This window comes from Balaenoptera ricei, chromosome 7, assembly GCF_028023285.1.
Source record: "Balaenoptera ricei isolate mBalRic1 chromosome 7, mBalRic1.hap2, whole genome shotgun sequence".
In the NCBI taxonomy this organism is placed as follows: Eukaryota; Metazoa; Chordata; class Mammalia; order Artiodactyla; family Balaenopteridae; genus Balaenoptera; species Balaenoptera ricei.
The window spans coordinates 18,451,060-18,467,522 of record NC_082645.1 but is presented as its reverse complement, the minus strand read 5'-3'; the positions used below and the strand labels follow the sequence as shown (position 1 = coordinate 18,467,522).

The 16,463-nt window shown below is 42.5% G+C and overlaps 1 protein-coding gene across 8 annotated transcripts in view; it reads left to right on the top strand.

Annotated features, from left to right (window-relative positions):
• The first annotated feature begins 1,869 nt into the window (after positions 1 to 1,869).
• The window catches only part of OCA2 (OCA2 melanosomal transmembrane protein), a 298,538-nt gene continuing 283,944 nt past the window's right edge, over positions 1,870 to 16,463 (top strand). For 6 of the 8 annotated variants that reach the window (XM_059927740.1, XM_059927741.1, XM_059927744.1 and 3 more), the window contains exon 1: positions 1,870 to 2,004. The gene's annotated coding sequence lies outside the window, so the exon portion shown is untranslated. The remainder of the gene's footprint in view (positions 2,005 to 16,463) is intronic. The other 2 variants (XM_059927745.1, XM_059927747.1) reach the window with 1 other exon arrangement.

Below are 16,463 nucleotides of genomic sequence, written 5' to 3'. Positions count from 1 at the left end.
AGTGCTGCTGCTGTATCCAATCCTTGTTCTCAGCTGCCAAGAAGGGAACCCCCACCTGGACCTGGCTTCAACAACCAGGAGGGAGGGTTGGCAGTGACTCAGAAGCCCAGAGATGGAGAGCTTATGGTTTGGTCCTGTGTGGTGCTTGGTCTCGGAGACTCTGCCCTGCTCTGAGGGGGCTGCACTGCCATGTGGGTTTGGACATGGCAAATGCCAATTCCTGGCAGGGTTGAGATTTCCTCCATAATTTAGGCCATGCAAGCCCACCCCTGGAGCAGGAATAGGGTTGATTCCCCTGCAAATGTTTAGCAGCTACACAAGAGACATGGGCTAGGCTTGGGGTCTGCGCATGGATGCCAGGGGCATGGGCATTAGGCACAGAGAGCCATGCAGTGGCCACAATTGCCATGCTGCTGCTTCATGATCCTCCTTCGGATAGGCTGGCCCTCACAGTAAGGCTCCCAGTGTGTGGAGGCCATTCTGTAAGGGCAGAGCAGCCTGGAACCTTCTGTCTGCCCCAGAGGCCTGCATATTCATGCTCTGGGGCCCCCTTGCCACTTTCTGCCCTGTGGAGGAAGACTTGAGGTGCTGGAGAAAGACTTGGCTATGGTTGAGTGCAGATGCTGGCATTCCTGGGGTGGCCACAGGCTCTGTGTGGCCCCCATTCCATGTGGATGGGGTCACTGCTGTGTCCACACTGGCTGCCTGTGGCAATCTGAATAGAGACATCTACAAACATGGCACTGGGCCTCCTCTTGGAGAGGCTGGGCTTTCCTGCCAGCGTGCCAGCAGTGGTACTGCGCTGTGGCAGTGCCCACCGTGCTCTGGGGGATCCAGAGGCCCTGCATCCTTGGTCCTTGCTCCTGGGCAGCCCCCTGCCTTGTACAACATGCTTGTTTTAAGTCTGTGCCTCCAAACACCTAGTGCAGCTGGGCTCCATGAATAAATGGTTCTCCCAGAGAGGCTTGGAGAGGAACCTCCCATAAGGATACCTTTTTGGGTTCTGCCTGTTACACTGTTGATGGGCCAAGAGCCTTGGACTTCCTGCCAATACCTGGGCAGTGCCCAGTAGGCTAAGCTCCAGTGGGGCTGCCCAGTCCACTGCAGGCCTGTGTGTCTGTGTCTGTGTAGTTAATGTGTCTGTGCATATGTCTGTGTGTTGAGTGTGTGTAGTTATGTGTCTCTCTGTGTACCTGTTTATATTTCTGTGTGTTTCTGCATCTGTGTGTGTGTAGTGTCTGTGGTGTGTGTGTGTCTGTGTGTCTGTGAACAGTGTACCTGTCTCTGTGTCTGTTTGTATTTCCTTGTGTGTTTATGTGTCTGTGCGTGTGTCCATGTGTGCATCTGTATGTGTTTGTGTGTAGTTTATGTGTCAGTGTGTGTGTCCATATGTGCATCTGTATATGGGTGTGTCTGTGTGTGTTGTTTATGTGTGTGTGTGTGTCTGTGTGTTGTATGAGACAGTGCTTTCCACAAGCGTAACCTTGGCTGCAGCCCTAGGCTGGAGGCGGGAAAGGGCATGAGAAAATAAGAGGAACACTGGTCAGGTTTATCAGCTCTAGCAGAGAACTCTTAAAACGCAGAACAGAAAAAAGTAAGCAGAATATTCACTCATTTTGCATTTTCCCAATTCTTGTTCACAGGGAAAAACCCGTTACAAGTATCAATACTTGGCCACCTTCTACAAGTAGAGCTTGACAAGGGCACAGCGAATGCAGGTTGCACCCGGCATTCAGAGAGGCCAGAGGCCAGAGCCTCTTGTCTTCATTTCCTGACTGTCTCCTGCAGCTGCTGGGGTGAGGGAGCAGGGGCGGGAGCGGGGACTTGGTGGGGGGGCTGCCTGTCGTGATGCCTGTGGGCGTGGCCAGGAGGGCAGGAGGACTGCGGAGCGGGCTGGGAGCGCCTGACTCCTGGGACTGCCTCCGTCACCATTCAGAGCTCTCACCTTGGACCGTAGACTCACTCTTGGAGGAAGATCAAGTCTTCAGGTTCGTTGGGAGAGAGGTGAGGAGCTGACCTGTTCTGGGGAGCAGGCGGGGTTTCAATAAGCCTGTGCTGAGTTGTTGCCTTAAGGAGCGAGGAGCGTTCCTCTAAGGGAAAACGCGTGAAGTCTAAGACTGAGTAGCTGGTGTGAGAACACGGGCTCACCACCACGCCAAGCATTTCCTGGGTTTAATGGCTCACTGGGAGGCAAGTTCCCAGGACAAAGGGCGCCCGAGCCCGGGTGGGCCACGGGGATCAGGAGGCGGAGAATTTGGAAGTGTTCAGGCAGCAAATGTTCTGCCTGAACTGCTGGGTGGCATCTGCTCCCACTGCTGGCTGAACCCCCGTGAGCGCTAGTCAGGCGTTCCTGTGGAATGGAATGTGCCAGGGTGAAAACACTGAATCCCTCAGAGCTGCTTCTCTGCACTCTGGCCACGCACACGGTGGAATAAATGGATTTCGTGTCGCAGTTCTTTCCAAGGACGTGGATGTGAAGCACAGGCATCCCTGGGTGTGGATGTGTTTGGGTTTGCGCACCCAGGCCTGGGCCAGGGTGTCAGGGCAGGTGTCTGGGGCTCCCACCACACTGGCCTGGCTGAGCGCTGATTTAAGGGATGTGACAATTCTACAACGTGCAGTGATTCTGAGGAAGAGCCAACAGGACGCTGTGAGCAGGGTGGGCTGTTTCTATAGCCTAAATACAAGGCAGTCCACTGTAACCTACATCATCTAGGAAATGCCATCCCTGGGGTGTGCTTGTCAGGGGTGGGCATGAGGTCTGCTGTCCAGGCCCCTGGCGCAAGGCTTGCCAGGGCTTGGAGGGCCTGGGAGCTGGAATGCATCTGGGGAGACCTACTCGCACTTATTATAATTGCTAATAAGGATTAAATCTCATTAGAAACCACAGAGGTGAAAGCTCTAGGTAAACTGTAAAGGATTGCACAAAAACTGCTCCTTATTGCAAATTTAGCTTACAAGCACTTGAGTGCAGTTGTTCAAATCAGGTGTAATGTGGGGATGATTTAGAAACATAAGTTCCTAAAGTTTTACTGCACTGATGAAAAGCCAATGCTGATACTATTCTTGTTCTTTGAGAATACATGACACCCTTGGGGTTAGCTGAGATCTGAGATCATCAGGAATTGTGGGGGAGGGGAGATCCTAGCTGCTGCTGGAGACTCAGCAGCCTAGATGCCTGAGAAAGGTTTTAAGCCTGAGGCCAGGGCATCACGTGTGTTTTGGAAAGATCGCTGTGGTTAAGTGGTGGGGTGCAGCTAGGGGGCTCTAGAAAGCCACTGCTGAGCCCTGCCAGCTGAGGGGTGGCTGCACAGTCAGGTCAGGGGGGCACTGCCTAGGTGAGGGGTCTGCAGGGTCAGAGGGAGTCGTCAGAGGCGCTCCTGATTTGTGATATGTGCACCTGAATGGTCGCAGGGCTCCGGGGGAAGGGCCAGGCCTCAGGACTTCAATGGGGGTGTTTGGGCACCTTGGAGACATCGGGGTAGACAAGAAGGCAGCTGGACACAGTGGTCTGGGCTGCCGAGGGGAACTGGGGAGTCACCTGTCTGCGGGTGAGAACCTCACTTGCTGGTTGGATTTTACAGAGGTTTGATTCCGGATTTTGCTGCGGGGTGCGCGGAGGCACTTGCGTGCTCTCAGGGAGCCGCGCACCTGCGCAGGTCGCCCATGTGCAGGGCCCCCGAGACCCCCAGCCCACAGGAAACGCACTCTACAGGGGTGGGAGCAGGACTCTGCCCAGCGCAGGTCTCTTTTCAAGTAGCAGGATCTGATCTCGGAGGGACAGCCGAGAGCGGTCCTGAAGAGAGATCTTACTTCCCTGCCCGGGAATTGAACCTGGGTAGCCTGGATGAAAACCAGGAATCCTAGCCCCTAGGCCACCAGGGGCTAGAGGCTAGAAGCAAAGGGGCCCTAGCTCTTTCCCCCGTTTGAAAGCAAGAATGTTTCCAGGAGGCAAAAACTGTAAAAACAGGTACAAAGGTTATTATTAAAGACACAGCACAACGTATGGGAGAGCACACAGAGAAGCAATTTGTTTATTTGAGACAGAGCAGGGCAGAAATACACACCCAGAGAGAAGGAGTATAAGCGTCCTCTCTAACGAGGAGGAGCACAGTACAAGTCAGAAATGGGGCAGAAATACACACCGGGAGAGGAGGGCGGGCGTCCCGAATGAGGAGCGCAGTACAGAGGCGACTTAAGTCCCTTCTACAGGACAGTCGTTCCAGGTCTTTATTTACCTTTGGCCAATTATCTCGTTTCTTTTTTCACACCTGACTGGTCCCAGGACCCTCCCCACATGCGTGCGCAACTTTTTGCTACGAGGGATCCCACCCCAGAGGCCTGTGGGTGCGTGTCCACACACACTATGGGGTGGCGGCCCCTCCCTTTTTGACCCCCACGGAGCCTTCCTGCGCATGTGCAGACAGGGAAGTTTTCCTTGACCTCAGGAGTGGTCATCGTATCTCCTTACTTCAGCAGAGCTCAGCTTCTGCCACCAGCTTTGTCCTTGGAGCGTCTGGGTGAGACCAGAGTTTCAGAGTTGCTCCACTTGACAAACCCCAGGTGTCCGGCTCAGGGGCCCATCTATCTCCTACCTCAGATCTAACGTCTCCCACAATGGGGAGAGGAAGAGAGAGAGAGAGAGAGAGAGAGAAGAGAGAAGAGAGCCTGCAGCTGGGCTGGCAAAGCCCACTTCCCGGAGCACTGAGTGGGAGGGCCACCCTCCGAGCCTCCAAGCTCAGAGGAAGGCCACCCTTGTCCACTGAAAAAGAAATGCACAACCTAAAAGTTGAGAATTATGCTTTATTCAGTGGACTCATGCCCCAGAAGAATAGCTCTGAGGGACTGCTTCGAAGAAGTAAGGGGGGAGCCAGGATATATAGGAGTTTTTGCCACAAAAACCAGGTAGTTGGAACATCAAAAGATTACCGTTAATTAAAAAGAACCAGACATCTCAAGTTAAGGAATTTAGTGCTTTTCTATATACGGGAAATACTAGAGTCTGGGCTTACTGAAATCATTCCTTTGATGTGCACCTCAGCTCTCTGGGGCCAGCATCCCTCTTGCTTTTCTCCATCCTGAATCTCCTCAGGGTGCACAGTCGGAAGTGGCTGCAGAGGCTGATTGCTCGATGGCCACAACATCCTTTGTTTACTGACATGGCAGGGGGCATTCGTGGTCCACACTTTAAAACAAGAACGTAAAGGGAGGCTTTTGACCCAGTTCGTTCATTGCAAGAGCCATCTGAAGGAATTAAAGATCAGACTCCACAGTCTGTGTCCTGGCCTGGAGTGGGATAAGGGCAAAGGCCCCTGCACTGCCCTTGCTGGGAAATGTCTGTCTCTGTGCACAGGCCGGGCTGAGAGGAGGCTGACTCCCGGCGGCCTCCACGGCCCCAGGGTCTACACCTGCACCTTGCCTGGGCTTCATCACCTAGAAAGAGTGCACCAAATTCAGTGGACCCAGCCACAGTCCCGAGGTTGCCGCCACCTGGACAGTTCTGCACCAAGAAGGAAGCTTTGGTCCTGAAGGGTGTGTTACGGGGAGAGGGACATTCCATGACTGGGGTGTCTTCTCAGGACTCAGACATTGTCCATGGGAGGAGGGAATTGCCTGTAGAGTGATTTCTTTTTAGTAATCAAGTTTTCACAGCAGCTAGTATGCTTTTTTTTCTGTCTTCTCTTTTCATCATTGCATTATGTCAAATGATTAAAGAACTTGGAGAAAGGTGTTCTTAAAATTTACAAAGAAACCATTTTCCATTTGATGTGTATTGCTGCTAATTTATGCACTACCGTAAAACCACCACGCTGGCATTGTATTCAGTAATACATTTTATTTAATTGGCATGCCTGTGCAGGAGAGGGCACCGCATTCTCAGGACAGCCAGAACAGCACCACAACACACACAGTGCACCAAGGAGATGCTTGTTTAGGTGCAGTCTTGCTGGGCTGACGGCCACTGAGGGCAGGTACCTAGGACTTCTCGCCTTCCACTTCCTGTCCCTCGTGTCCCTGCTGCCTCACTTGCACCAAACCTGAGCTCTCCTCTGTAAATGCAAAGAAATTCCATCATGCCCACAAAGCCCAGCCAAGTTCTGCTGTCAGAGCCATCAGGAAGGGCTGCAGGTGTCCAGCCCTGGCTGGAGCATGGGGAGCACGGCTCTATCGATCCCCTTTGCTGAACACCTCCATTGTTGAGCTTCCCCTCTGGCCCGGAGCAGCAAACAATGGCTGCTGGACCAGGTTGGGAAGCGCACAGGGGTAGAACCCCCTGTCTTCCCCAGTAGGGCATGACCAGTGTCCCCCCCCCCATGTGCACTGTCCCCTGGGCACCCTTGCACCCAGTGCTGTCATCTGATGAGCCCCTCTACCACACTCTGGGCACCTCCTCTGGAGGAGCAGTGAGGCCGGAGTAACATGGCCTGGAGCCGGGTTGGTAAGCATCAGCAGGAGGGGCCAAGGCGAGTGGGGAGCATGTTGTGGCAGTCCTGGGATACCAACCAGAGCCTCAGGTAATTTTCAGTCTGCTGCCTCTGAGCTGGGACCGGGAGTAAGCAAGTGCATGCACTCTTCAAGCGGAGTCTTGATTTCCTGCAGCCCTGTGGTAAGCCCCACTGGATTTCAAATCGGCTAAGTGGGCTCATCCTCCTAGTGTCAGATCCCAGGGTTGGGGTGCCCAATATATGGCTTGAACCCATCACTGCCTAGGGAAGACCCCTTAGCCTGTGATATCCCCTTCCTCTTCTGGGTCCCTTGCTATGTATGTGGGTCCCAACTAGACCGCTTCGCCTCCCCTCCTACCAGACTCTGTGTGCTTGTTTCTTTAGAGCCGTGGCTGTAGATGAGCTATTCTGCTAGTCTTCAGGTCATTCTCAGCAGGAGTTGCTCTATATGTGGTTATAGTTTCGACGTGTTCGTAGGGAGAGGTGAGCTCGGGGTCCTCCCACTCCACCATCGGATCCTGCCTCCTAAGCACTCAGATACTGACAGGTGTTGACAGACAGCTGGGTTGTTTCCAGTTTTGGCCTGTTATGGATAGAGCTGCTGTGAATATTTGTAGATAGGTTTTTGTGTGAGAGTAAGTTTCGTTCATCTAGGATAACTGTCCAGGAGTGCAACTGCTGGGGCATATGATAGCTCTTTTATAAGAAACTGTCAAACTGCTTTCCAGACTGTCTATGACATGTTGCATTCCCACCAGCAGTGTGCGAGGGGTCCAGTCTCTGCCTGCTCACCAGCGTTTGGCGGTGTCTCTGTTTTTAAATTTTAGGTATGCAGTGATATGTCATCGTAATTTTAATTTGCATTTCCCTAATGGCTAATAATGTTAAAGCACATCTTCTCATGTGCTTGTTTGCCATTTGTATATACTCTTCAGTGAAGTGACTCCACATATCTTTGTCCATTTTCTAATTGGGTTGTTTCTTTACTGTTGAGTGTTGAGGGTTCTTTATATATTAGGGATATCAGTCCCTTTCTGAATATGTGATTGGCAAATATTTTCTCCCAGCCTGAAGTTTGCCTTTTCATCCTCTTAAGTTTTCACAGAGCAAAAATTTTTTAATTCTTATGAATTTCAATTTATCAAAAATTTTTTTGTTTTATGGATTGTGCTTTTGGTGTCAAGTTTAAGGCTCTTTGCCAATCCCCATATCCTGAAGATTTTTTCCTATGTTTATTTCTTAAGCTTTTATAGTTTTACAATTTACATTTAAGTCTGTGGTCCATTTTGGATAAACTTTCATATAAGATGTAAGACAGAGCTAAAAGTTCTTCTCTCTCTCTTTTTTGCCTATGGATGTCCAATTGCTCCAGCACCATTTGTTGAACAGGCTGTATTTCTTGCATTGAATTGCTTTTGCACCTTTGTCAAAATCCATTGAGCATATTTGTGTGGGCCTATTTCTGGGTCCTCTGTTCTGTTGCATTGATCCTTGTGTGTATATCTCTGCCCACACCACACACTCTTAGCTATAAAGTAAATCTGGAGATTGAATAGATTGGCTCCTCCCACTTAAATCTACTTTTTCTAAATTGTTTTAGTTATTCTCAGTTATTTGCTTTTCCATATAAATTTTAGAATAATCTTATTTATATCTATAAAAAATCTTTCTGGAATTCTGATAGACATTGCATTAAATCCCAATCTTGGGAACATTGACTTCTTCACTATATTGAATCATCCAATCCGTAAGCTTGATTTATCTCTCCGTTTATTTAGATCTTCTTTTATTTCTTTCATCAGCATTGTGTAGTTTCCAGCATATGAGTCAGTAAATGTTTTATTAGATGTATACCTATTTATATTTTTTAGCAATTGTAAATGGTATTATGTTTTTAATTTTGAGGTCGACCTGTTCATTGATAGTATGTAGAAATATTAGATTTTGAAATGTTTATCTTGTATTCTATAACCTTGCTGAACTCACTTATTAGTTCTATGAGATTTTTGTAGGTTCCTTGGGATTTTTTTGTGTGTAGAAAATCATACCATCTGCAAACTGAGACAGCTTTATCTCTTCCTTTCTACTCTGTATGGCTTTACTTCCTTTTCTTGTCCTATTAGCCTAGCTAGAGTTTCCAGTACTATGTTGAGTGGGAGTGGTGGGATTGGACATCTTTGCCTTATTCCTAATCTTAGCAGGAAATCTTCAAGTTTCTCACCATTATGTATGATGTTAGCTATAGGTTTTTGGTAGATAATCTTTATCACGTTGAGGAAGTTACCCTCTATTACTGTTTTTCTTGGAGTTTTTATCATGAAGGGTGTGGAATTTTGTCAAATGCTTTTTTCTGCATCAATTAATATGATCATGTGATTTTTCTTCTTTAGCCTGTTAATATGGTAGATAATATTGATTGATGTTTTTATTAGCTTTATTGAGGTATAACTTAACATACCATACAATTCATCAATTTAAATGGTACAATTCAGTGGTTTTTAGTATATTCACTGAATTGTGTGACCATCACCACAGTCAATTTTAGAACATTTTCACCAACCCAAAATGAACCCTACACACATTAGCAGTCACTCCTCACTTTCCTCCAACAGTGCCCTCCTCTGTCCATCCTAGGCAAACACTAATCTACTCCCTGTCTCTATAGATTTGCCTATTTGGAAGATTTCATATGTAAATGGAATTGGGCAATATGTGCACTTTTGTGACTACCTTCTTTCACTTAACATAATGTTTTCAAAGTTCATCCGTGCTGTAGCATGCATTGGTATACTCTTCCTTTTTTATTGTTAAATAATATTCCATTCCACATTTTATTTATCCTTAATCAGTGATCAATATTTGGGTTGTTTCCAAAATAATACAAAAAAGTATTCATAATACTTTTACAAAGAGTATGCATATACTTTTTGAGTATTAAAAATGCTTCTATGAATATTAATGTACAAGTTTTTGTGTGAATATGTGTTTTCATTTCTCTTGAGTATGTACCTAGAAGTGGAATTACTGGTTCATATTTAGCATTGGTCAACCTGTGAATATTGAACCAGCCTTGAGTCCCTGGAAAAAACCCTACTTGGACATGGTATATAATTCTTTTTACATATTGTGGAATTTCCTGTGCTAATATTTTGTCACGGTTTTTTGCATCATAGTCATGTAAGATACTGGCCTGTAGTTTTCTTTTTTTTTGTACTGTCTCTGTCCTATTTTGGTATCAGGTAATACTGGCCTCATAAAATTAATTGGGAAGTGTACCTCATCTTCTGTAATCTGCAAGAGGTTGAGTAGGATTGGTGTTAATTCTTCTTTCATTGTGGGGTAGAATTTTCAGTGAAATCATCTTGGCCTGGAATTTTTTTGGGGGGGGAACTTAAAAATTCAAACTCAATTTACTTAATAGTTATAGGATATTCAAATTATTTTGTATTGGGTGAGTTATACTAATTTGTGCTTTTCTGAAGAATTGGTCCTTTTCATTTAGTCAAATTTATGTGTGTAGAGTTGTTCATAGTGTTCGATTATTATCCTTTTGATGTCTGGTGGTCTGTGGTGATATTCCCCATTTCATTCCTTGTGTTGATAATTTGTATTCTCTTTTTTCTTTGTCAGTTGTGCTAGAGGTTTGTCAATTCTATTGACGTTTTTGAAGAACTTGTTTTTGTTTCATTTTCTCTGTTGTTTTTCTGTTTTCTATTTTGTTGTTTTTATACCTATTATTTTCTTATTTTTTGTTTGCTTTGGGTTTGTCTTGCTCTTTTTTTTTCTAGGATATTGAGAAGGGAGCTTAGATTATCAATGAGACTCTTTCTCCTTTCTAATATGAGCAATTAGTGCTATAAGTTTCCCTCTCATCACTGCTTTAGCTGTGTTGCACAAATTTTGATATGTTATATTTTCATTTTAATTCAGTTCAATATAATTTTGGTTTATCTTGAGACTTTGTCTTTGACTCCTGGTTTATTTAGAAGTGTGTTTTTTAATTTCCAAGTGTGCAAATTTTTGGCTTTTCTGTTATTAATCTCTAATTTGGTTCCACTGTGTCTGTAAAACACACTGTATATTTCAATTCTTTTGAATTTGTTGAGTTTTTTTTAATGGCTCAAGGTGTATATGGCCTTGATATATGTTCTGTGGGCATTTAAAAAAATGTTTTGCTGTTGTTGGGTGGATTATTCAATAGATATCAATTAGATCCCATTTGTTGATGGTATTGTTCAGTTCTTCCATATCCTTGCCAATTTTCTGTCTTGTTGTTCTATTGATTGCAGATAGAGAAATGAAATATCCAATGCTATAACTGTACATGTCTGTTTCTCCTTTCAATTCTGTCAGTTTTCCATCACATATTTTGAAGCTCTGTTATCTGGTGCATACATATTTCATATTTCTATGTTTTCTTGGTAAACTGACCCATTTATTATTATGCAATATCTCTGTCTGTCCCTAGTAATTTTCTTTGATCTGAAGTTTACTATATCTTGTACCAATACAGCCACTCATACTTTTTTTGGATTAATGCTTGAATGATATATCTTTTGTCCATCTTTTTACTTTTAGCCCACCTATCTTGTTATTTTTGAAGTGAATTTCTTATAGACTGCACATAATTGAGTTGTGTTTTTTAATCTACTCTGCTAATCTCTGCATTAATTTTTGTATTCAGACCACTTATATTCAATGTAATTTTGATATGTTAGGGCTGTGGGTTACTTAAATATATTTTATAATCCCATTTTGATTTATAGTATTTTTAAATGTATCTTTTATAGCTTTTCAAAGTGGTTGCTGTACATATCAAATTATGTATACATTACATGTCACAGTACTGTTGCCATTATTTTATCAGTTTGAGTAAAATCTAGAAAGCTTACCCCCCTCTCCATTCTTTTTTTTTTAAAGCCTGGATAATAATTATAAAATATAATCATCATGTAAATAGGTGTATTGGGGTGGAGAGGCACATATAAATTTTATGGTTGGGGTACTGTTTTTTATGATTTTAAAAAAATTTTTATTGGAGTATAGTTGATTTACAATGTTGTGTTAGTTTCAGGTGTACAGAAAAGAGAATCAGTTATACACATACATATATCCACTCTTTTTTAGATTCTTTTCCCATATAGGCCATTACAGAGTATTGAGTAGAGTTCCCTGTGCTCTACCGTAGGTCCATATTTGTTGCCTATTTTATATATAGTAGTGTGTATATGTCAATCCCAATCTCCCAATTTATCCCTCCTCCCTTTACCCCCTGGTAATCATAAGTTTTTTTTTTAAACATCTTTATTGGAGTAAAATTGCTTTACAATGTTGTGTTAGTTTCTGCTGTATAACACTGTGAATCAGCTATATGTATACATATATCCCCATATCCCCTCCCTCTTGGGTCTCTCTCACACCCTCCCTAGCCCACCCCTCTAGGTGGTCACAAAGCACCGAGCTGATCTCCCTGTGCTATGCGGCTGCTTCCCACTAGCTATCTATTTTACATTTGGTAGTATATATATGTCCATGCCACTCTCTCACTTCGTCCCAGCTTACCCTTCCCCCTCCCTGTGTCAAGTCCATTCTCTATGTCTGCGTCTTTATTCCTGCCCTGCCCCTAGGTTATTCAGAACCATTTTTTAAGATTCCATATATATGTGTTAGCATGCGGTATTTTTTTTTTTCTCTTTCTGACTTACTTCACTCTGTATGACAGACTTTAGGTCCATCCACCTCACCACAAATAACTCAATTTTGGTTTTTTTTTTTATGGCTGAGTAATATTTCATTGTATATATGTGCCACATCTTCTTTATCCATTCATCTGTCGATGGACACTTAGGTTGCTTCCATGACCTGGCTATTGTAAATAGTGCTGCAATGAACAGTGTGGTACATGTCTCTTTTTGAAATATGGTTTTGTCAGGGTATATGCCCACTAGTGGGATTGCTGGCTCATATGGTAGTTTTTTTTTTTTAGTTTTATGAGGAAACTCCATACTATTCTCCATAGTGGCTATATCAATTTACATTCCCACCAACAGTGCAAGAGGGTTCCCTTTTCTCCACACCCTCTCCAGCATTTATTGTTTGTAGATTTTTTGATGATGGCCATTCTGACCAGCATGAGGTGATACCTCATTGTGGTTCTGATTTGCATTTCTCTAATGATTATTGATGCTGAGCATCCTTTATATCTTCTTTGGAGAAATGTCTATTTAGATCTTCTGCCCATTTTTGGATTGGGTTGTTTGTTTTTTTGATATTGAGCTGCATGTGCTGCTTGTATTTTGGAGATTAATCCTTTGTCAGTTGTTTCACTTGCAAATATTTTCTCCCATTCTGAGGGATGTCTTTTCATCTTGTTTATGGTTTCCTTTGCTCTGCAAAAGTTTTAAGTTTCATTAGGTCCCATTTGTATGTTTTTGTTTTTATTTCCATTTCTCTAGGAGGTGGGTCAAAAAGGATCTTGCTGTGATTTATGTCAAAGAGTGTTCTTCCTATGTTTTCCTCTAAAAGTTTTATAGTGTCTAGCCTTACATTTAGGTCTTTAATCCATTTTGAGTTTATTTTTGTGTATGGTGTTAGGAAGTGTTCTAATTTCAATCTTTTACATGTAGCTGTCCAGTTTTCCCAGCACCACTTATTGAAGAGGCCTACTTTATCAAAGATAAGGTGACCATATGTGTGTGGGTTTATCTCTGGACTTTCTATCTCGTTCCATTTATGTATATTTCTGTTTTTGTGCCAGTACCATACTGTCTTGATTACTGTAGCTTTGTAGTATAGTCTGACGGCAGGGAGCCTGATTCCTCCAGCTCTGTTTTTCTTTCTCAAGATTGCTTCGGCTATTTGGGGCCTTTTGTGTTTCCATACAAATTGTGAAATTTTTTGTTCTAGTTCTGTGAAAAATGCCAGTGGTAGTTTGATAGGGACTCATTGAATCTGTAGATGGCTTTGGGCAGTATAGTTATTTTCACAATGTTGATTCTTCCAATTCAAGAACAAAGTACATCTCTTCATGTGTTTGTATCATCTTTAATTTCTTTCATCAGTGTCTTATAGTTTTCTGCATACAGGTCTTTTGTCTCCTTAGGTAGGTTTATTCCTAGGTATTTTATTCCTTTTGTTGCAGTGGTAAATGGGAGTGTTTCCTTAATTTCTCTTTCAGATTTTTCATCATTAGTGTATAGGAATGCAAGAGATTTCTGTGCATTAATGTTGTATCTGGTTGCTTTACCAAATTCATTGATTAGCTGTAGTAGTTTTCTGGTAGCATCTTTAGGATTCTCTATGTATAGTATCATGTCATCTGCAAACAGTGACAATTTTACCTCCTCTTTTCTGATTTGGATTCCTTTTATTCCTTTTTCTTCTCTGATTGCCGTGGCTAAAACTTCCAAAGCTATGTTGAATAATAGTGGTGAGAGTGGGCATCCTTGTCTTGTTCCTGATTTTAGAGGAAATGGTTTCAGTTTTTCACCATTGAGAAAGATGTTGACTGTGGGTTTGTCATATATGGCCTTTATTATGTTGAGGTAATTTCCCTCTATGCCTATTTTCTTGAGAGTTTTTATCATAAATTGGGTGTTGAATTTTGTCAAAAGCTTTTTCCTTCATCAGTAAGATTATCATATGGTTTTTTTCCTTCAGTTTGTTAATGCGGTGTATCACATTGATTGATTTGCATACATTGAAGGATCCTTGCATTCCTGGGATAAACCCCACTTGATCATGGTGTATGATCCTTTTAATGTGCTGTTGGATTCTGTTTGCTAGTATTTTGTTGAGGATTTTTGCATCTATGTTCATCAGTGATATTGGTCTGTAGTTTTCTTTTTTTGTGACATCTTTGGTTTTGGTAACAGGGTGATGGTGGCCTTGTAGAATGAGTTTGGGAGTGTTCCTCTCTCTGCTATATTTTGGAAGAGTTTGAGAAGGATAGGTGTTAGCTCTTCTCTAAATGTTTGATAGAATTCGCCTGTGAAGCCATCTGGTCCTGGGCTTTTGTTTGTTGGAAGATTTTTAATCACAGTTTCAATTTCAGTGCTTGTGATTGGTCTGTTTCTATTTTCTGTTTCTTCCTGGTTCAGTCTTGGAAGGTTGTGCTTTTCTAAAATTTGTCTATTTCTTCCAGGTTGTCCATTTTATTGGCATAGAGTTGCTTGTAGTAATCTCTCATGATTCTTTGTATTTCTGCAGTGTCAGTTGTTACTTCTCCTTTTTCATTTCTAATTCTGTTGATTTGAGTCTTCTCCCTTTATTTTCTTGATGAGTCTGGCTAATGGTTTACCAATTTTATTTCTCTTCTCAAAGAACCAGCTTTTAGTTTTATTGATCTTTCCTATTGTTTCCTTCATTTCTTTTTCATTTATTTCTGATCTGATCTTTATGATTTCTTTCCTTCTGCTAACTTTGTGGTTTTTTTGTTCTTCTTTCTCTAATTGCTTTAGGTGTAAGATTAGGTTGTTTATTTGAGATGTTTTTTTGTTTCTTGAGGTAGGATTGTATTACTCTAAACTTCCCTCTTAGAACTGCTTTAGCTGCATCCCATAGGTTTTGGGTCATCGTGTTTTCATTGTCATTTGTTTCTAGGTATTTTTTGATTTCCTCTTTGATTTCTTCAGTGATCTCTTGGTTATTTAGTAGTGTATTATTTAGCCTCCATGTGTTTGTATGTTTTACAGATTTTTTCCCTGTAATTGATATCTAGTCTCATATCGTTGTGGTCAGAAAAGATACTTGATACGATTTCAATTTTCTTAAATTTACCAAGGCTTGATTTGTGACCCAAGATATGATCTATCGTGGAGAATGTTCCTTGAGCATTTGAGAAGAAAGTGTATTCTGTAGCTTTTGGATAGAATGTCCTATAAATATTAATTAAGTCCCTCTTGTTTAATGTGTCATTTAAAGCTTGTGTTTGCTTATTTATTTTCATTTTGGATGACCTGTCCATTGGTGAAAATGGGGTGTTAAAGTCCCCTATTATTATTGTGTTACTCCATTTCCTCTTTTATGGCTTTTAACATTTGCCTTATGTATTGAGGTCCTCCTATGTTGGGTGCATAAATATTTACAATTGTTATATTTTCTTCTTGGATTGATCCTTTGATCATTATGTTGTGTCCTTCTTTGTCTCTTGTAATAGTCTTATTTTAAAGTCTATTTTGTGTGATATGAGAATTGCTACTCCAGCTTTCTTTTGATTTCCATTTGCATGGAATATCTTTTTCCATCCCCTCACTTTCAGTCTGTATGTGTCCCTAGGACAGAAGTGGGTCTCTTGTAGACAGCATATATGCAGGTCTTGTTTTTTCTATCCATTCAGCTCATTTATGTCTTTTGGTTGGAGCATTTAATCCATTTACTTTTAAGGTAATTATGGATATGTATTTTCCTATTCCCATTTTCTTAATGGTTTTCGGTTTTCTTTTTTTGGTCTTTTCCTTCTCTTGTGTTTCTGCTTAGAGAAGTTCCTTTAGCATTTGTTGTAAAGCTGGTTTGGTGATGCTGAATTCTCTTAGCTTTTGCTTGTCTGTAAAGGTTTTAATTTCTCCATTGAATCTGAATGAGATCCTTGTTGCCTAGAGTAATCTTTGTTGTAGGTTTCTCCCTTTCATCACTTTAAATATGTGCTGCCACTCCCTTGTGGCTTGCAGAGTTTCTGCTGAAAGATCAGCTGTTAACATTAATGGGATTCCCTTGTATGTTATTTGTTGCTTTTCCCTTGCTGCTTTTAATATTTTTCTTTGTATTTAATTTTTGATAGTTTGATTAATATGTGTCTTGGTGAGTTTCTTCTCGGATTTTTCTGTATGGGACTCTCTGCACTTCCTGGAGTTGATTGACTATTTCCTTTCCCGTGTTAAGGAAGTTTTCCACTATAATCTCTTCAAATATTTTCTCAGACCCTTTCTTTTTCTCTTCTTCTTCTGGGACCCCTATCATTTGAATATTGGTGCGTTTAATGTTGTCCCAGAAGTCTCTGACACTGTCCTCAATTCTTTT